Source organism: Lithobates pipiens, unplaced genomic scaffold (assembly GCF_037356315.1).
Source record: "Lithobates pipiens isolate NorthernLeopardFrog02 unplaced genomic scaffold, aLitPip1_a1.2 Scaffold_28, whole genome shotgun sequence".
NCBI classification, from domain to species: domain Eukaryota; kingdom Metazoa; phylum Chordata; class Amphibia; order Anura; family Ranidae; genus Lithobates; species Lithobates pipiens.
The window spans coordinates 145,312,066-145,333,392 of record NW_027507789.1 but is presented as its reverse complement, the minus strand read 5'-3'; the positions used below and the strand labels follow the sequence as shown (position 1 = coordinate 145,333,392).

Sequence of the window (21,327 nt, the reverse complement as noted above, 5' to 3'; positions counted from 1 at the left end):
TTGTCAACTTGCCACAAGTTGTGGATTGTCCACTTGCCACAAGTTGTGGATTGTCCACTTGCCACAAGTTGTGGATTGTCCACTTGCCACAAGTTGTGGATTGTCCACTTGCCACAAGTTGTGGATTGTCCACTTGCCACAAGTTGTGGATTGTCCACTTGCCACAAGTTGTGGATTGTCCACTTGCCACAAGTTGTGGATTGTCCACTTGCCACGTCACCTGCCATAGGTTGTGGATTGTCCACTTGCCACATCACCTGCCACAAGTTGTGGATTGTCCACTTGCCATTTCACCTGCCAGGTCACTTGCCACAAGTTGTGGATTGTCCACTTGCCACATCACTTGCCACGTCACTTGACACAAGTTGTGGATTGTCCACATGCCACGTTACCTGCCATAAGTTATGGATTGTCCACTTGTCGCATCACCTGCCACGTCACTTGCCACGTCACCTGCCACAAGTTGTGGATTGTCCACTTGCCACTTCACCTGCCACAAGTTGTGGATTGTCCACTTGCCACCTGCCATGTCACTTGCCACAAGTTGTGGATTGTCCACTTGCCACATCACTTGCCACCTGCCATGTCATTTGCCACAAGTTGTGGATTGTCCACTTGCAATTGCAATTGTTTAAAATATTTTTTAATGGTTTTTCATCATTTGCCATCATTTTTGAGATTTTTAATGTAAAAAAAATAGGTCACCTTTAAAAATGCTTATAAACAAAAACACTGCAAAATGCGGTACCGGCGTTTTGCCAAGTTTTGCATCTGAAACGTGGAAAACTTTTGCGCCTGAATCCATTCATTTACTTCTGAGAAAACAAGGTTAAAACGCAACTGCATAAAAAGGGCAAAAAACTAGACTGTGTAGATGGACACATAGGATAACATTGAATGAGTTCAGGGGCAGTTGAAAAAAGTGTCCAACTGCCTCTGAACACGTGTTTAACAGCATCTCATGTGCATGAGGCCTTAAAGCAGGGGTGCCCAACCTTTTGAAGAGCGAGGGCCACCTAAGCGATTTGGTAACCAGTCACGGCCCACAATGAGTGGAGCGGTTGCATGGCAGCCCACTCTATTCTATAGAGCCCACTCTACTTTTTTTTTCCTTTTGCGGATCGGATTGGAGGTAGGTGTTTGTAAACAGACACAAATCCATTTACATCTTCTACTCCTTAGAGGTGAATTGGAGGGTCCAATTGGGTCGGACTGACCGTGTGAAAGGGGCCTATGGATCAGTGCAGGTAACCCCCAGACGCACTGCTCTGCACCTGCAGATAAGTTTGAAAGCAGCCCAGTAACCACTGCAGAACAGATATGCCCGTATATACATTGTGATTTGAATAATAAACTTACTATTAATAACAGTATTCTATTCCATCACAGAGCAGGAGTTTGCGGGCCACATCAGAGGGCTCCACGGGCCACTGGTTGGGCACCCCTGCCTTAAAGTCTAAATCTTTTTCTGACACTTCTTTCTTAAGTTAAAATCAATATTTTTTTGCTAGAAAATTGCTTGCAACCCCCAAACGTTATATATATTTTAGCAGAGACCCTAGGGAATAAAATGGCAATTGCTGCAATATTTTATGTCACACTGTATTTGCCCAGTGGTCTTTCAAATGCAATTTTTTGGGGGAAAAAAAATCACTTCAATGAATAAAAAAAAAAAAAAAAAAAGAAACAGTAAAGTTAGTCCATTTTTTTGGGTTTTAATGTGAAACATGATGTTACGCCGTGAGAATCGTGATCTATCTTCTAAGCAAAAAAAATTGTGGTTCTCATTTTAGCCAGAATCATGCAGCTCTAGTGCTACAACTCGTTACCACCCAGACTGAAATCTCACCCCTTGATAGGGACCACGTTAAGACACAGCAAAAATGTAGCCATACAATCACTTTTGACGACAGAGCCCTCACCCCTATACCCGATCTTAGGCCATCCAAACTACTCACCAGGCCTACAACACACAAGTTTGAGAGAACTCCAGTTTTGTGACATCGGGTCGCTGGATATCACTCGTGGAATTAACCGACATGTTGGGCGACTATCGACTCCCCTTCTGGAAGGCTGCCCAACTACAACACTTCCTACACTCAATACCTGACCCGCATATCTATTCTCACTCAGATAACTTTTGAGGACTACTGCTCAGAATTTGGGCCAATATCTCAGACCCACTATAAAATGTACTTGCCCTTTAAACAACCACGTCTCTTATATCTGCAAAGATGGGAGGCTGATCTCGAGTGTACATTTACAGAATAACAAAAACACCGCATCATCACCTTTGCCATCAAATCCTCCTTGTGCACCAAAATCCAGGAAACAAACATTCAAATTGTTTCCAGATGGTACCTCACTCCCACCAGACTACATAATGCTATCCAACTGCTTCAGACTGCTGCTGACAATGTGGGGAAGACAGGGGCTCTCGGTTACATATTTTTTGGTCCTGCCCTAAACTTAAAGAGGGTTTCCACTGGAAAAAAAAAAATTAAAAGCCAGCAGCTATAAATACTACAGCTGCTGACTTAATAAATTGACACTTACCTGTCCCAGGGTCCAGCGATGTCAGCAGCCGAAGCTGATCGATCGATCGGCTTTCGGCACCTGCCGCCGCCATTCTCGGTGAGGGAATCGGGAAGTGAAGCATTGCGGATTCACTTCCCTGTTCCCTACTGTGCGTGCGCGAGTCGTGCAGCTCAATGGGAATGGTCCGCGCTGTCTCTGGGACCCCGTGTGTGTCCCAACAGACAGTGGGCCGGGACAGGAAACAGCATAGGCTCCCGTAGGAGTCTATACCCGGAAGTAGGGATGCACCGAAATTTCGGCCGCCGAAACATATCGGCTGAAAATGGCCCTTTCGGCAATTTGCCGAAAGGAAAAAACGGCCGATAATTGAGCCGAAAATGGGGCGTGGCCTGGGCGGGGCGGAGCTCCGCCCCCGCCCCTGGTGCCGCCCATCACGGGAGGTGTATATCGCAGGAAAGCCGCCTCCGCCGTCTGGATCAATAGAGCGCCGGGAACATCACAGCTTTAATTTTAATAGCTGTGTGTTCCCCCGTCGTGCGCCGTCGCCTACAGGCCCTCCCCCTCGTTCGGGGAACTGATAGACAGATCCCCCGTCCAGATTGGACGGGGGATCTGTCTATCACAGTTCCCCGGACAAGGGGGAGGGGCTATATGCGGCAGCGCGCGACGGGGGAACACACAGCTATTGAAATTAAAGCTGTGATGTTCCCGGCGCTCTATTGATCCAGACGGCAGAGGCGGCTTTCCTCTCTTTCTGCATCACTGACTACACAGGGGACACAAACACTGGCTGCACGAGGGGGACACAAACACTACTGGCTGCACGAGGGGGACACAAACACTACTGGCTGCACGAGGGGGACACAAACACTACTGGCTGCACGAGGGGGACACAAACACTACTGGCTGCACGAGGGGGACACAAACACTACTGGCTGCACGAGGGGACACCACACTTATCACTTTTATCATGTCGCCAGTCTCTGGCCACCTCCTGAACCATGTCGCCAGTCTCTGGCCACCTCCTGAACCATGTCGCCAGTCTCTGGCCACCTCCTGAACCATGTCGCCAGTCTCTGGCCACCTCCTGAACCATGTCGCCAGTCTCTGGCCACCTCCTGAACCATGTCGCCAGTCTCTGGCCACCTCCTGAACCATGTCGCCAGTCTCTGGCCACCTCCTGAACCATGTCGCCAGTCTCTGGCCACCTCCTGAACCATGTCGCCAGTCTCTGGCCACCTCCTGAACCATGTCGCCAGTCTCTGGCCACCTCCTGAACCATGTCGCCAGTCTCTGGCCACCTCCTGAACCATGTCGCCAGTCTCTGGCCACCTCCTGAACCATGTCGCCAGTCTCTGGCCACCTCCTGAACCATGTCGCCAGTCTCTGGCCACCTCCTGAACCATGTCGCCAGTCTCTGGCCACCTCCTGAACCATGTCGCCAGTCTCTGGCCACCTCCTGAACCATGTTGCCAGTCTCTGGCCACCTCCTGAACCATGTCGCCAGTCTCTGGCCACCTCCTGAACCATGTCGCCAGTCTCTGGCCACCTCCTGAACCATGTCGCCAGTCTCTGGCCACCTCCTGAACCATGTCGCCAGTCTCTGGCCACCTCCTGAACCATGTCGCCAGTCTCTGGCCACCTCCTGAACCATGTCGCCAGTCTCTGGCCACCTCCTGAACCATGTCTCCAGTCTCTGGCCACCTCCTGAACCATGTCCCCAGTCTCTGGCCACCTCCTGAACCATGTCCCCAGTCTCTGACCACCTCCTGAACCATGTCCCCAGTCTCTGACCACCTCCTGAACCATGTCCCCAGTCTCTGACCACCTCCTGTATAAAAATATTTTTTTAAAACAGTCATTTTCGGTATCGGTGCTGTTTCGGTATCGGTTTCGGTTTCCGGCCTAGTGTATTTTTCATTTTCGGTATCGGTTTCGGCACCAAAAAACCCATTCGGTGCATCCCTACCCGGAAGTGGGTGCAAATACCTGTCTTAGACAGGTATCTACACCCCCCTCCCCCCTGAAAGGTGACAACTGTGACACCGGAGGAGGGGAGGGTTCCGGGGTTCCGATGAGCGGAAGTTCCACTTTAGGGTGGAACCCCGCTTTAAGAACTTTTGGGAAAATGTACGCCGTATAACACAAAAGTTTATAGAATACAAAATTCCAGCAGACACATCGTTCTTCCTATCGAATCTATCAAAAATCTCAGCCAAAACCTACAAAAAATAAATAAAAAAATCACTAATAAGACATCTATTAAACGCCGCTAAGGTGTGCACACCCCTCTACTGGCAACAGCAGTGCCCACCAACCATTGGGTGCTGGCTGAGAAAGGTGGAAGAGATAAACAAAATGGAAGACTTGATTCTCAATGTGCAACACAATCAGGAGAAATACACAAAGACCTGGAGTCTTTGGAGCATCTTTATTTACTCCAACGAGGGGACAAACCTCCTGGGGACATAGTGCCTTAGAGTGGTATTATTTCGCAGCACCCTCGCCCTGTCTTGGTCCCCCCGCTCACCTTATTCCCTGCCACTCTTTCTTAGTTCTACTACTACTACTACTACTACTACTACTACTACTACTATTCTAGTACTGTTATTGAAAAAGAGACGGGAGGACCCTGTCCGACATTTTCACATGTATACCGAGTTACACGATTTTCCCATACACGCGTGGATGATATGGATGCAGCATGCTTAATGATTTCAAACACACTGTATTTCATGTGTAATGACATCTTTACTTTTATTGTAATAATGGGATTTCTCCCTGTGTGTGTGTGTATTTAATAAAACTTATATTTGAAAAGAAAAAAAAAAGAAAACCATAGAATCCAGACATTCAGCAACCCTCCTTTCACTGACAACAGTTGCCCTTTGCAGCTGAATGTTGCTGCTGGCAGGCACTCCCTAGGAATGTTTTCGGTGCCCATTCAACAAGCCCCACCCAGCACAACCCAGCCCTACCCCATGCATGATATCATATCCTCTCTCATGAATGGGGACACATAAGTGTTGTCATTCATGAGAGCTGAGACAGGAACCTATAATGCAGCCCACTGCACTACAGCCTATGCAGAGGTACACTACATTACCAAAAGTACTGGGACACCTGCCTTTAACCACTTAAGGACCGCCGTATTGCAAATGTACGTCATTGCAATGTACGTCATTGCAATGGCATGTACAGGCACAAGCACGTACATGTACGTGCTTGTACAGTCACAAGCACGTACATGTACGTGCTTGCCTTCCAGCGGGTGGGGGTCCGATCGGACCCCCTCCCGCTGGATACGGTGGTCCGTTTCGCTTCAGGAGCGATGAGGGGATGGCCGTTGGTTTCTGGCCATCCCCTCTCGATCGCTCCTGGCAAATGAGAAGCTTCCTCCCACTGTGTATTGTATACACAGGCAGGGAGGAAGTGATGTCATTCTCCTCGGGGTGGTCTTTTTGACCGGACTACGAGGAGAAGACAGAAAGTAAGTGTGCACCAACACTACACTGACATGTAGGCACACAAACCCCCCCCCCCCCAGTCACAGTGTCACTGATTGCAATGATCATCACTGCATTCAGTGTCAGTTGTAAAAGTAAAAACTGCCAGGGCAGTTAGTGTTAGGTCCAGGGTAGCCCCCTACCACCCCCCAATAAAGGTTTAACCCCCTGATTACCCCTAGAGTTAACCCTTTCACCCCTTTTGCCAGTGTCACTAAGCGATAATTTTTCTGATCGCTGCATTAGTGTCGCTAGGTAGCTAGTTATTTTTTTAGGTTCACCGCCAGGTTTTTATAGCGCTAGGTACCCCCATATACTACCCAATAATGGTAGTAACCCCCTGATTGCCCCTAGTTAACCCTTTCACCAGCGATCACAGTATAAGTGTCACTGGTGACGCTGGTTAGCCAGTTAGTTATTTAGGTTCCCCGTCAGGTTTTTATATAGCGCCAGGGACCCCCATATACTACCTAATAAAAATTTGAACCCCCTGATTGCCCCTAGTTAACTTTTTCACCAGTGATCACCGTATAAGTGTCACGGGTGACTCTGGTTAGTTTGCTTTTTATAGCATCAGGGCACCCACCATTTATTACCCAATAAAGGTTTAACCCCCTAATCACCCGGCGGGTGATATCAATTAGGTTTAAGGGTCAGGGTCTGCGTCGCCCCAGGCAGCGCTAGGTTAGTGCCAGTACCGCCAACACCCACACGCAAAGCATAAACCTCCCGTAGTGGTATAGAATCTGAACAGATCAATATGTGATCTGATCAGATCTATACTAGTGTCCCCAGCAGTTTAGGGTTCCAAAAAAAACGCATTGTTAGCAGGATCAGCCCAGATACCTGCTAGCACCTGCGTTTTGCCCCTCTGTCCAGCCCACCCAAGTGCAGTATCGATCGATCACTGTCACTTACAAAACACTAAACACATAACTGCAGCGATCGCAGAGTCAGGCCTGATCCCTGCGATCGCTAACAGTTTTTTTTGGTAGCATTTTATATTTAAATCCGGAAGGCAGTGCTTGGTTTTCAGGGTCCCGTACATGGCTAGGCTCCCAAAAAGTCCCCCACATGTGCTATCCCTGTACTCGGGAGAAGCAGCAGAATTTATTTTGGGGTGCAATTAGACTTATGCCCATAGCATGTGTGAGCAATATATCATTTAGTAACAACTTTGTGCAAAAAAAAAAAAAAATTGTAAAATTCCTGCAAAATTCCTGCAACTTGTGGCAAAATATAAAATATTTCATGGACTCAACATGCCTCTCAGTAAATAGCTTGGGGTGTCTACTTTCCAAAATGGGGTCATTTGGTTTTTTTTTTTGCTATTTTGGCATTTTATGGCCTTCGAAACTGTGATAGGTAGTGAGGAGTGAAATCAAAAATTTGCACCCTTAGAAACCCTGAAGGCAGCGATTGGTTTTTGGGGTGCCGTACGCAGCTAGACTCCCAAAAAGTCCCACATGTGGTATCCCCGTACTCAGGAGAAGCAGCAGAATATATTTTGGGGTACAATTCCACATACAACTATGGCATGTGTGAGCAATATATCATTTAGTGACAACTTTTTGTAAGTTTTTTTTTTTTGTGTCATTATTCAATCACTTGGGACAAAAAAAAAAAAAATATTCAATGGGCTCAACATGCCTCTCCACAACTTCCTTGGGGTGTCTACTTTCCAAAATGGGGTCATTTGGGGGGGGGGGGGGGTTTGTACTGCCCTGCCATTTTAGCACCTCAAGAAATGAGATAGGCAGTCTTAAATTAAAAGCTGTGTAAATTCCAGAAAATGTACTCTAGTTTGTAGACGCTATAACTTTTGTGCAAACCAATAAATATACACTTATGACAATTTTTTTTACTAAAGACATGTGGCTGAATACATTTTGCCCTAAATGTATGACTAAAATTGAGTTTATTCGATTTTTCTTATAACAAAAAGTAGAAAATATAATTTTTTCTCAAAATTTTTGGTCTTTTTCCATATATATATATATATATATATATATATATATATATATATATATAATAAAAATCGCAGAGGCAATCAAATACCATCAAAAGAAAGCTCTATTTGTGGGAAGAAAAGGACGCAAATTTCGTTTGGGTACAACATTGCATGACCGCGCAATTACCAGTTAAAGCAGTGCAGTGCAAAATTGTAAAAAGACCTCTGGTCCTAAGGCTCGGTTCACAGTAGGCGGCGCGACTTGCAGCGCCGCGACCTCAGCGGCGACTTGCAAAACGACTTCTGTATAGAAGTCAATGCAAGTCGCCCGAAGTCGCCACAAAAGTAGTACAGGAACCTTTTTTATAAGTCGGAGCGACTTGAGTCGCTCCTATTAGAACGGTTCCGTAGTACAGAACGGGCGCGACTTGTCAGGCGGCAAAGTCGCCTGGACAAGTCGCCCCTGTGTGAACCGAGCCTTAGGCTGTTAATTGGTCCGGGGCTGAAGTGGGTAAACACACATGAACTTTTATATTGAGTTGGCCCACCCTTTGCAGATATAACAGCTTCAACTCTTCTGGGAGGGTTGTCCACAAGGGTTAGGACTGTGTCTATGGGAATGTTTGACCATTCTTCCAAAAGCGCATTTGTGAGGTCAGGCACTGATGTTGGACGAGAAGGCCTGGCTCTCAGTCTCTGCTCTAATTCATCCCAAAGGTGTTCTATTGCGTTGAGGTCAGGACTCTGTGCAGGCCAGTCAAGTTTCTCCACCCCAAACTCGCTCACTCATGTCTTCATGGACCTTCTCATCCCAAAACTGTTCCCACAAAGTTGGGAGTATGAAATTGTCCAAAATGTCTTGGTATCCTGACACCTTAAAAGTTCCCTTTAATGGAACTAAGGGGCCAAGCCCAACCCCTGAAAAACAACCCCACACCATAATCATCCTCTACCAAATGATTTGGACCAATACTTTTGGTAATATAGTGTATTTTCATTCTTAAAAAGTAAAGCTTTGCTGCGTTAGGCCCCTTTCACACAGTCAGAGTCCGCAAGCGGATCCACCTGATCAGCAGGGAATCTGTCCGCTGATCAGGTGGATGGCAGGTCCGCACCTACACCGCTGCAGAATGGACACAGCCTGTTCTCTATGGGGCGGTCGGATGGAAATGGAAATCTTGTCTGTTTCCATCTGACTGTCATCCAATCCGATTAAAGCGGGAGTCCACCGTTTTTTTTTGTTTTGTTTTTTTAAAAGCCAGCAGCTAAAAATACTGCAGCTGCTGACTTTTAAAATAATGACACTTACCCGCCCAGCGCGCCCACGATGTCAGCACCCGAAGCCGATCTCTCGATCGTCTCTCGGGTGCTGCCACCGCCATCTTGGGTATGGGAATCAGGAAGTGGAGCCTTTCGAGTCGCGCTGCACAATAAGGATGGTCCCCGCTGTCGCTGGGATCCGTGTGTTTCCCAGCAGGCAGCGGGGGACCTTTGGAAAGGAGCGTACCTTCTGCAGAATCTACACCGGAATTGGGTGCAGATACCTGTACTGTACAGGTACCTGCACCCCCCTCCCCCCTGAAAGGTGCCAATTGTGGCGTGGGAGGGGGGGAGGGTTCCAATGAGCGGAAGGTCCACTTTAGGGTGGACCTCCGCTTTAACCAGACAGATGGGGGAATGGATCCCCCATTAGTCTGTTTTTAGCGGGCTCGGATGTTGGTGGGTGTCAATGGACACATGTGTACTGACATCCGACACTCCATAGAAGGCAATGGATGGTCTGATTAGGTCTGCCTAAAAAAAAACAGACAGGTGGACCCGATCGGTCTGTGTGAAAGGGGCCTTATAGGGAACATTTAGAAGCCATTATGCCCAAGCGGTACTTGGAAAAATGAAGCCCTGTGTCTGGAACGCCTCCAGAAAATCTCCTCACCCTTCCTGGGATGTGAGTGTGCCCGTTCCTCATAGCTGTAGATGTGAGATCCCAGGCACTGCTGCCTCTCACTGCCAGTCTCTCCAGGTATGGGGCACATGTGACAGTGTTCATACAGAGGAAGGAGAGCTGCGGGAGGACTGGCTGATTGATGGAGATGTATCAGGGGGATTTTCACACAAACTAAATGGGTAAAATGTGGAGAATACTATCTAGGGATGGGTGCACTTTAAGTAATTGAAGGGGACAGGTTGGCCATTAAAATAATTTCTGTATTCATTACATGTCTTATGTTGCATCTCCTATTATGAACTCTCTGTGTTTCCCTATGTAATGCAGGAAGATCATGGCTGGAGGGAGGGCCAGGAATGACCTGGCATGTGGCTCACTGGAGTACAAAAAAAAATAGAGAAGTTCAGACTTTGGGTTAGAGATGAGATTGGAGGATGCCCGAGCTTAGCGCTACTGAACTCCAGCCTCCCCGTTCAGCCTCTCCTGTACTAACATTTCACTGCACAGTGTGCCTTATGCCGCGTACACCTGATCGGACTATCCGGCTGAATTAGTCTGGTGGACAAACCTCCAGACTTTGAAGCGGAGGTCCGGTGGACTTTCCAAACGAGCGGACCTGCCCACACACGGCCAGACTTTTCCGGCAGACTAGGTGCAGTGGACAAACCGCCAGACTATGGCGGGAGTCCACCGGACTTTTAAAACGAACGGACTTGCCCAGACACAGAGGAAAGTCCGTTCATTTTGAATGCGGCTCCAGGTAGACGGGACTAGCGAAGGAGGTCAATGTCGCCACCTTTGGCCGCGAGATTGACACCTCGCTGGCCCCGTCACTGGTATGGACTTAAAGGGGAAGCCCTACGCCAAAAAACGGCGTGGGGGTCCCCCCCAAAGTCCATATCAGACCCTTATCCGAGCATGCAGCCTGGCCGGTCAGGAAAGGGGGAGGGGACGAGCAAGTACTCCCCCCCCCCCCCTCCTGAGCCGAACCAGGCCACGTGTCCTCAACATGGGGGGTGCTTTGGGGAAGGGGCCCCCCCACCCCAAAGCACCTTGTCCCCATGTTGATGAGGACAAAGGCCTCTTTCCGACAACCCTGGCCGTTGGTTGTCAGGGTCTGCGGGCGGGGGGCAATGGAATCCGGGAGCCCCCTTTAATAAGTGGGCCCCCAGATACCAGCCCCCCACCCTATGTGAATGAGTATTGGGGTACCATGTACCCCTACCCATTCGCCTGGTGGAAAAAAGTGTAAAGAAAAAACACAACACGTTTTTAAAATAATTTATTGCACAGCTCCGGTGGTCTTCTGTCTTGGGAGGTCTTCTCGCCGCTATCTTCTGCTAGCTCTTTTACTAGCGGAGGAGCCCGGCTTTCTTCTTCGTCGCCGCCGCCTCTTCTTCCGACTTCGGGGGTCTTGTCCCCCTCTTCGGTTCCTCTTGCCGGGCCTCCGCTTTCTTCTTCCAGCTCTTTTACTAGCGGTGGCCCGGTCTTCTGTCGCTGTCGCCTCCTTCTCTTCTTCTTCCTTGAGATGTTGACTCAATGCTGTCTCTGGCCGCAATGACAGGGACGTGTTGTGCGGCGACTTATATAGGGACAAGGGGCGGGGTCACTGAATGAAGTCACATGGTGACCCCGCCCCCTTATGTTGTCACAGTCCCAGCATCCTCCCTGGCTGTGACATCATAAGGGGTGGGGACATCACCCCTTGTCCCTATACAAGTCGCAGCACAACACGTCCCTGTCATTGCGGCCAGAGACAGCATCGAGTCAACATCTCAAGGAAGAAGAAGAGAAGAAGAAGAAAAGGCGGCGGCGACGACAGAAGACTAGGCCACCGCTAGTAAAAGAGCTGGAAGAAGGAAGCGGAGGCCCGGCAAGAAGAACCGAAGAGGGGGACAAGACCCCCGAAGTCGGAAGAAGACCCCCAGACAACGGCATCGAAGAAGAAAGCTGGGCTCCTCCGGCGAGAAGACCCCCAAGACGGAAGACCAGCGGAGCTGTGCAATAAATTATTTTAAAACCTTGTGTTGCGTTTTATTTACACTTTTTTCACCAGGTGAATGGGTAGGGGTAGATTGTACGCCATACTCATTAACATAGGGTGGGGGGCTGGTATCTGGGGGCCCCCTTATTAAAGGGAGCTCCCGGATTCCAATAAGCCCCTCGCCCGCAGACCCAAACAACCAACGGCCAGGGTTGTCGGGAAGAGGCCCTTGTCATCAAGGTGCTTTGACTGACCTGACCTGCCGGGCTGCATGCTCGGATAAGGGTCTGATATGGACTTTGGGGGACCTCCACGCCGTTTTTTTGGCGTAGGGCTTCCCCTTTAAGTTCATACCAGGTAACGGGGCCAGCGTCATGTCTCGCCGATGGAGGCGGCAACATTGACCTCCTTCGCTAGTCCCGTCTACCTGGGGCCTCGTTCAAAACGAACAGACTTTTCTCTGTGTGCGGGCAAGTCCGTTCATTTCAAAAGTCCGGCGGACTAGCACACAGACAGCTGGATTGTCAGTCCAGCGGACAATTTTGAGTCAAAACTTCTTTCCAAGTCCACCGGACTTTTGGGGAAAAAAAAGTTTGCCAGAGCCCACACATGGGCGGATTGTCCGGCAGACTCTGGACCATACAGTCAGGACAGGATGTACTGACGTCATGGTCCTGGTCCTCCTGACCAGCCCCCAGGAAGGCTATGGCCTGGGGTGCGGAACCACCCGATCTTTTGTCTCGGGGCTGGCTAGCCCGAGGCAAGGAAACTAAAAGGAGGATTCTGAGGTGGTTGGGTGCCGTCTCCGGTTTGGGAGAGACCCATTAACTTCAAGCATTCCAGGGGAGGACTCTTCAGAAGACCACATACTGGTTGGTTTATTAGTAAGAGCCTGGAAGGGCTGAAGTACCCAAGAGAATTCGGTCTTGTGGATATCACCAAGCTGGCTGAAAGATCCAGTGTTCTACAAGTTTAGTTTCCTACGTGTTCTACAACGTCTGTGGCAGAGACGTATTCCTGTATGTTCTACAACAACGTCTGTGGCAGAGACTTGTTCCTGAGTAAGCACCTTGTTGGCTGCTAGACCTTGTGAGAGAGGGACTGTCCAACTTGAGTGAACATCCAGTTGTGAATGGCTATTCTCTGGATGCAGTCAAAGTAAGCAAGTTCTTCAACATTGACTTTGACGCTAAGAGTACCTGAACTTTCCTTTCCAACCCTCTGATCCCATTTTAAGAGACTATTCGTTGTCTACGTTTTTTGAAAATAAAATCCATTTAAGTGGATCTATCGTCAGTCTCTCAAGTTACTGAGCCATCTACCACAGGACACCCCTAGACGTGAAGTGAGGAGAAAGAAGGTAACGGTAAGCCCAATCTAACCAACAGGTCCTTCGGGGGTTAGTGCTACATATAATATTCGACTTTTTAATTAATATCATGAATTTAAATGAATTTATTGTCAGCCATTTTCGGCACCTTTGGTCCAAGAAAAACTCATGAACAATGCATCCTTTTAAATTCTATGTATTTATGTCTTCACACTGGTCCATTGCGCTTCTATTGTGGCGTTAAATCTTGCTTGCTGCATTTTTGGTCAGTAAAAAAAAAAAAAAAAAAAAAACTGCACCAAAAAACGAACCTCCCCGTTCAAATGCATTGAAAACGCAAGAACACATCAATAACGCAACCCTGTTCTGTTTTTTTATGCAGTTTTTAACATGACCTATGAAAAACACACCATAAGCACAGTAATCCCCCCCCCCCCCCCAGTGACACCGGTGCAACTCGTCATGAGTTTTTTTAAATCGCATGACAAGTCTCACCCCATTATCCGCAATGTAAGGAGTCAAATTGGGGCAACTCCAACTCCATCGGACTTGCATAGACATTTGTGCATGAAGTCACAGATGTCTTCCAAGTTGCACCTGTAGTAGTACTGCTTTGAAATTTCAATGTCGCCATTGGTGTAACCAGGGGCTAAAATCGTGGTAAAAATCGCAGCAAAAAATTGTATGCATTTTCTGTGCCTTTTTTTCTATTGGCAAATCGCTGATACACTGAAATTTCGGCTGCTGAAAATAGGGTTATCACTAGTTCTGACATCTTTCTATTAGAACCAGTGTGAACTTTGTGAGCAGTTTGGGTTACAATAGCTCTATTGGATTGGACTACAAAAGGGCCAGCTTTCTATCCCCACCCCCCATCAATGAGTTTTACCCTGTGGCTGGTTTGCCTTCCTTGGCTTCTTTTGATAGGTCCTGACCACCGCAGGCCTGGAACATCCCACAAGAGCTGCAGTTTCGAGTTGTTCTGATCCAGTCATCTAGCCATTACAGTTTGGTCCTTCTCAGAATCGCTCAGATTCTCAAACTTGCCCATATTTTCTGCTATCAACTTCAGGGGCAACATGTTTACTTGCTGCCTAATATGCACTCACCGGACACTTTATTATGTACACCTGTTCAATTGCTTGGTAACACAAATTACTAATCAGCCAATCACAAGGCAGCAACTCAATCCATTTAGACGTGGTGAAGATGACTTGCTGAAGTTCAAACTGAGCATTAGAATGGGGAAGAAAGGGGATTTAAGCGACTTTGAATGTGTCATGGTTGTTGGTGCCAGACGGGTAGGTCTGAGTATTTCAAAAACTGCTGATCTACTGGGATTTTCACACACAACCATCTCTAGGGTTTACAGAGAATGGTCAGAAAAAGAGAAAATATCCAGTGATCGGGAGTTGTGTGGACAAAAATGCCTTGCTGATGTCAGAGGAGAATGGGCAGATGACAGAAAAGCAACAGTAACTCAAATTACCACTTGTTACAAACAAGGTATGCAGAATACCATCTCTGAACACACATTGAACCTTGAAGCAAATAGGCTACAGCAGCAGAAGACCACAGCGGGTGCCACTCCTGTCAGCTAAGAATGGGAAACCGAGGCTACAATTTGCACAGACTCACCAAATTTGGAAAATAGAAGATTGGAAAAACATTGCCTGGTCTGATAAGTCACAATTTCAGATGTAGGGTCAGAATTTGGTGTAAACAACATGAAAGCATGGATCCATCCTGCCTTGTATCAATGGTTCAGGCTGGCAGTGGTGTAATGGTGTGGGGGATATTTTCTTGGCACACCTTGGGCCCCCTTAGTACCAATTCAGCATCCTTTAACCACTTCAGCCCCGGAAGATTTTACTCCTTTCCTGACCAGAGCACTTTTTACAATTTGGCACTGCATCACTTTAACCACTTCCTGACCGGCGCACGCCGATGTACATCGGCAGAATGGCACGGACAGGCAAATGGGCGTACAGGTACGTCCCTATAAAATTTACCACTGCGTCCGCGCGCCAGTCGCCACCTCCGTGAGTTAATCCAATCGCAGGTCCCATGAGCTCAATCGCCTTGGGCATACCCGCGAACGTCTTACAGGGAGGAAGAACGGGGAGATGCTAAAGTAAACAAGCATCTCCCTGTTCTGCCTAGAAACATTGTCACTGAGCTCTGCTCCCTGTGATTGGAGCAGAGATCAGTGATGTGTAAAACACAGCCACGCCCCCTCACAGTTAGCAACACACCCCTAGGACACACTTAACCCCTACACTGCCACCTAGTGGTTAACCCCTTCACTGCCAGTGTCATTTACACAGGAATCGGTGCATTTGTATAGCACTGATTGCTGTATAAATGACAATGGTCCCAAAAAAAGTGTTTAAAATGTCCGATGTGTCCGCCATAATGTCGCAGTCACAATAAAAATAAATAAATCACTGTAAAAAAAAAAAAAATTATATTATATATATATAAAATAATTAATAAAAATGCCATAAAACTATCCCCTATTTTGTAAACGCTATAACGTTTGCGCAAACTAATCAATAATCGCTTATTGCGATTATTTTTTTTTACCAGAAATATGTAGAAGAATACGTATCGGCCTAAACTTTTTTTATATATATTTTTGGGGGATATTTATTATAGCAAAAAGTGAAAAAGAATGCGTTTTTTTTTCAAAATTGTCGCTCTTTTTTTGTTTATAGCGCAAAAAATAAAAACGCAGAGGTGATCAAATACCACCAAAAGAAAGCTCTATGAATGGGGGTGGGGGAGGGGGGGATCACATCAATTTTGTTTGGGAGCCACATCGCACAACCGCGCAAGTGTCAGTTAAAGAGGAGGGCCGGTTAAAAAAAAAAAAAAAAAAAAAAAAGTCAGCAGCTGCAAACACTGCAGTTGCTGACTTAATAAACACACTCACCTGTCCAGGGCGCCCGCGATGTCGGCCGCCCGAGGCCGACCCATCCCTCGGCTCTCGGGTCCCGGCGCCGCCATTCCCTGTAAGGGAAACAGGCAGTGGAGCCTTATGGCTTCACTGCCCGTTTCCTACTGCGCATGCGCGAGTCCCGCAGCTACTGCGCATGCGCGAGTCCCGCAGCGCTTTCCGAATGGGACGCGCTGTGTTCTGGAACACACAGTTCCCAGAACACAGCGCGACTCATTACCCAGAAGACGCCACGACGAAGACAGAAGATCTCCGCAGAGGAGGAAGAGGAAGATTAGGATAAAGTGCCTAGCAACAGGCATTTCTGGTAAGTAAAAAAAAAATATATTTTTTCATTTTTTTTTTTTTTAGATTTTTTTCTAATTTTTAAAATGTTTTTGTTTTTCAGGGTGGCCCTCCACTTTAAAGCTCTATTTGTGGGGAAAAAGGACGCAAATTTTGTTTGGGTACAACGTTGCATGACCGCGCAATTGTCAGTTAACCACTTAAGCCCCGGACCATTTTGCTGGCCAAAGACCAGAGCCCTTTTTGCGATTCGGCACTGCGTCGCTTTAACTGACAATTGCGTGGTTGTGCGACGTGGCTCCCAAACAAAATTGACGTCCTTTTTTCCCCACAAATAGAGCTTACATTTTGGTGCCATCTGATCACCTCTGCAGTTTCTATTTTTTGCACTATAAACAAAAAAAAAAAAAAAAAAAAAAAAAAAAAAAAAAGGACTGCCAATTTTGAATTTTTTGCTATAATAAATATCCCCCAAAATGTTTTTTAAAAAAACACATTTCTTCATCAGTTTACGCCAATATATATTCTACATAATTTTGGTTAAAAAAAAAAAAAAAAAAAAAAAAAAATCGCAATAAGCATATATTGATTGGTTTGCGCAAACGTTATAGTATCTACAAACTATGGGAGGGATTTATGGCCTCTTTCTTCTTATTCTTTTTTACTAGTAATGGCTGCGATCTGCAATTTTTATCGGTATTGCGACAGATCAGACACTTTAGAGACATTATTATTATTCAGGATTTATATAGCGCCAACAGTTTGCGCAGCGCTTTACAATATGAGGGCAGACAGTACACTTACAATACAAATCAATACAGGAGGGATCAGAGGGCCCTGCTCTTTAGAGCTTTTGGGATCATTGACATTTCTACATCGATCAGTGATATAAAAATGCTTTAATTACTGTGTTAAGATCACTGGCAGATGCCATTGTAAGGAGATAATTATTATTATTATACAGGATTTATAGCCAACAGTTTACAACTTGAGGGCAGACAGTAGAACTCCAATCCACTTTACTTCCTCTGCAAAGGTAAAGCATAACGGACTATTATGTGTCACTTACCTGACACAGGAGCCAGCGAAGTCACCGCTGTCCCCTGTAGTCCGGCGCATCCATCTTCTCGTGGGGTCTCGCAGCTCCGCCGCTGTCATTCGGCGAAGCCACGATGACGTCACTCCCACACAAGCGCACGGGAGCCGACACGCGCTGCATCTTCGTCATTGACAATGCCGCGCTCAGTGCGCCGTAGACAGCGGTGCCTGTCTTCAGGCAAATATCTCCTAAACCGTATAGGTTTAGGAGATATTTCTTGGACCTACAGGTAAGCCTTAATCTAGGCTTACCTGTAGGTCAAAGTGGTTTGTAAGGGTTTACAACCACTTTAATAGAGTAGGAATCGGAGGGCTCTGCTCCTCAGAGCTTCCAATCTATCAATGTTCTTCACCTGTGACTGGTCATAATGTATTTCGGATGATGGGGGGAGGGGTCCTCACAGTGCACCTGGAGGAAGGCACAGGAGATGGAGAACTTAAAACTCTTTTCCTGAATGGCATTTTATTAAGGATGGGATGGTGGGAGAGCAGTGTATGAGGAGGTCATAGAGTTCTATTGAGGGCCCTGTGTGTACACTGACGGAGCACAGCCTCCATACTCTATAGAATAAGAACCTCCTCAGTCTCCGGGAACACCGACTACTCCCGAACCCCCCACACCATGTACACCCCGCACCGTGTACACCGCCCCTTCCCTCATGCAGTGCGGCGTCCCCGGACCCCCCGTGTGCTCTCACCTCTCACATTTCCACGGGCCGCTCTACGTGGGCTCCTCAGCTCAAGTTAGGCCGCGGTTGGACATGGAGCAGGCCGCAACCTGTGCACGGACACAGCGACACCTACTGGCCACCCACAGGTATAGCGTCACCTGTGAGGGAAGAAAACGATGGACAGAGATGTCTGACTGAAACCTACCTCATGGGGGCTGCCATATCCGTACAGCCTGACACACACCCCCAATATTAACACCTTCACAACAGGGCCAGCTCCTACATGTGCTAGAAAATTACCAGAGACCCTAGAGAATAAAATCGTGGGTGTGCCACTTTTGTCATGAATTAAAAAAAAAAAAAAACATTAAAGTTAGCCCAATTTTTATGTATCATGTGAAAAATGATGTTACGGCAAGTAATTAGATACCTCATGTCACACATTAAAACTGTGTCTGCCCGTGGAATGCCAGAAAACTACGGTGCTTATAACTCTCCATAGGCAACGCTTTAACCACCTGCCAACCAACCGCTATCATTATACTGTGGCAGATCAGCTCGTTCCCACAAATCACTGTAGCTGTACGTTGGCTCCTTTAACCACTTGCTTACTGGGCACTTAAACCCCCCTCCTGTCCTGACCAATTTTCAGCTTTCGGTGCTCTCACACTTTGAATGACAATTACTCAATCATATAACTGTACCCCCATGATTTTTTGTCCTTTTTTTCATACAAATATACATTTCTTTTGGTGGTATTTGATCACCTCTGGGTTTTTTATTTTTTGCGCTATAAATGAAAAAAGACAGAAAATTTTGAAAAAAAAACTTTTTTCTTAATTTCTGTGATACAATTTTGCAAATTAGTAATTTTTCTCTCACATGGCATGTGCATACCACAAATGACACCCCAAAATACACTCTGCTACTCCTCCTGAGTATGGCGATATCACATGTGTGAGACTTTTTCACTGCCTGGCCACATACAGAGGCCCAACATGCAGGGAGCACCATCAGGTGTTCTAGGAGGATAAATTACACATCTCATTTCTCAACCACCTATTACACTTTTGAAGGTCCTGGAGCACCAGGACAATGGAAACACCCACAAAATGATCCCATTTTGGAAAGCTAACACCCAATGTATAATCTATGAGGCATAATGAGTCTTTTGAATGGTTCATTGTTTTCCAGAAGTTTTTGGAAAATGTGGGAAAAAAATGAAAATGCATTTTTTTACACAAAGTTGTCAGTTTATAAGATATTTCCATCACTTAGCAATTAGATAACAAAAATTACACCCCAAAATACATTCTGCTTCTCTTCCTGAGTATTACGATGCCACATGTGTGGAACTTTTTCACTGCCTGGCCACATACAGAGGCCCAACATGCAGGGAGCACCATCAGGTGTTCTAGGAGGATAAATTACACATCTCATTTCTCAACCACCTATTACCCTTTTGAAGGCCCTGGAGCACCAGAACAATGGAAACACCCACAAAATGACCCCATTTTGGAAAGCTAACTTCCCAACATATAATCTATGAGGCATAAGGAATATTTTGAGCAGTTCATTTTTTTCAGAAGTTTTTGTAAAATGTGGAAAAAAAATTTTTTTTTTACAAAAAGTTGTCCGTTTACAAGATATCTCCAACACATAGAATTTAGATAGCAAAAATTACACCCCCAAAATACATTCTGCTACTCCTCCTGAGTATGACAATACCACATGTGTGAGATGAAACATGCAAGGAACACCGTCAAGTGTTCCAGGGACACACAGCATGCACATACCAAGAATTACACCCCAAAATACATTATGCTGAGCAAAGCATAAACAAAAGATTACCTGTGGTTGTAGTAGCGCAGTTGTACACAGGAGGATAGCACCGGTTCAGGCAACGGCGAACACAATTGTCCAGGCAGCAGGCAGGGATACTGTCCATATACAGTCCAGGGTCAGTGCAGGCAGCGATATTGTCAGCAGTGCCAAAAATATTGGTCCTGGTAGTAGGTAGGAACATGTGGTGTGGTCAGTGTGACAGGCAGAGACATAATGGCAGTAAGTCCTACAGGCAGCAGGCAAAAGTAGGGCTTCGTTCAGGACAGAATGGGGATGGGGCAGAGGCTTCTCCCACCCAAATCTCTTTGAAGCTTCCGAGTCTCCAGACCCTAATCTAGGAATGAGAAAACAAAAAAAATGTTTTCTTGGTCCAGAAAAACAATTCTGGAGCACCTCACATGTGTGAGACCCCTGTGTTGAATCTCACTAGTCCAGTTGCAGGGTACAAGCTCAATCCAAGAGGCAGGCAAATATCATGGTCAAACCGTCCAAGGTCAGTTCCAGATCAGGCAGAGGTATGTACAGAATCGTCAGGCAGAGGCATGGTCGAATAACAGTCCAGGGTCAGTTCCAGATCAGGCAGAGGTATGTACAGAGTCGGCAGGCAAAACCATGGTCGAATAACAGTCCGGGGTCAGTTACAGATCAGGCAGCGGTATGTACAGAATCGGCAAGCAGAAGCGTGGTCGAGTAATAAGCCAGGGTCAGTTACAGAGCAGGCAGTGGCATAAAGAGTGTGAAGGTGTGTGAAGGCAGGAGCAGAGGATTATGTTTACCATACTTCACTAATAATTTATTGACGTATGGTAACGGCGAAAACATTCACCTATGTAGAGGCCTGGTTGGGAAGGACATTGGGCACAGTAATAAGATATGTCTCTTCTGAATCCTGCTCTGGTACACACCTTACATATTTTTTTTACGTTGTTGGCCTGTTGGTCTGGGAGGGAGTCTATCTGAAAAGTGGCGTTCGGAGAGTCAACTAAGAACATCTGATCGGATATTTTCTGGTGGGCCGTTCGGGAATATAAAGGCAGTGAAAACTTCCTCCTGGTAGCCAAGGAAGTGTTTGGTATTTTGGGTGGGGTTGCGGTAAATTACATATGAATTGTATATGGCTAATTGAAAAAAAAATAAAAAATAAATTGTGACTTTTTTATACCAATGGTATGTCCGTCATGTGGCAAGGTATGGTTCCAGCATTTGTTCATTGAA

The 21,327-nt window shown here is 46.7% G+C and overlaps 1 protein-coding gene across 1 annotated transcript in view; it reads right to left on the bottom strand.

Moving 5' to 3' along the window:
• The window catches only part of GGA3 (golgi associated, gamma adaptin ear containing, ARF binding protein 3), a 198,585-nt gene extending 180,193 nt beyond the window's left edge, over nucleotides 1-18,392 (bottom strand). Inside the window, exon 1 of the transcript XR_013263565.1 lies at nucleotides 18,295-18,392. The gene's annotated coding sequence lies outside the window, so the exon portion shown is untranslated. The remainder of the gene's footprint in view (nucleotides 1-18,294) is intronic.
• Between the last annotated feature and the right edge of the window lie 2,935 nt (nucleotides 18,393-21,327).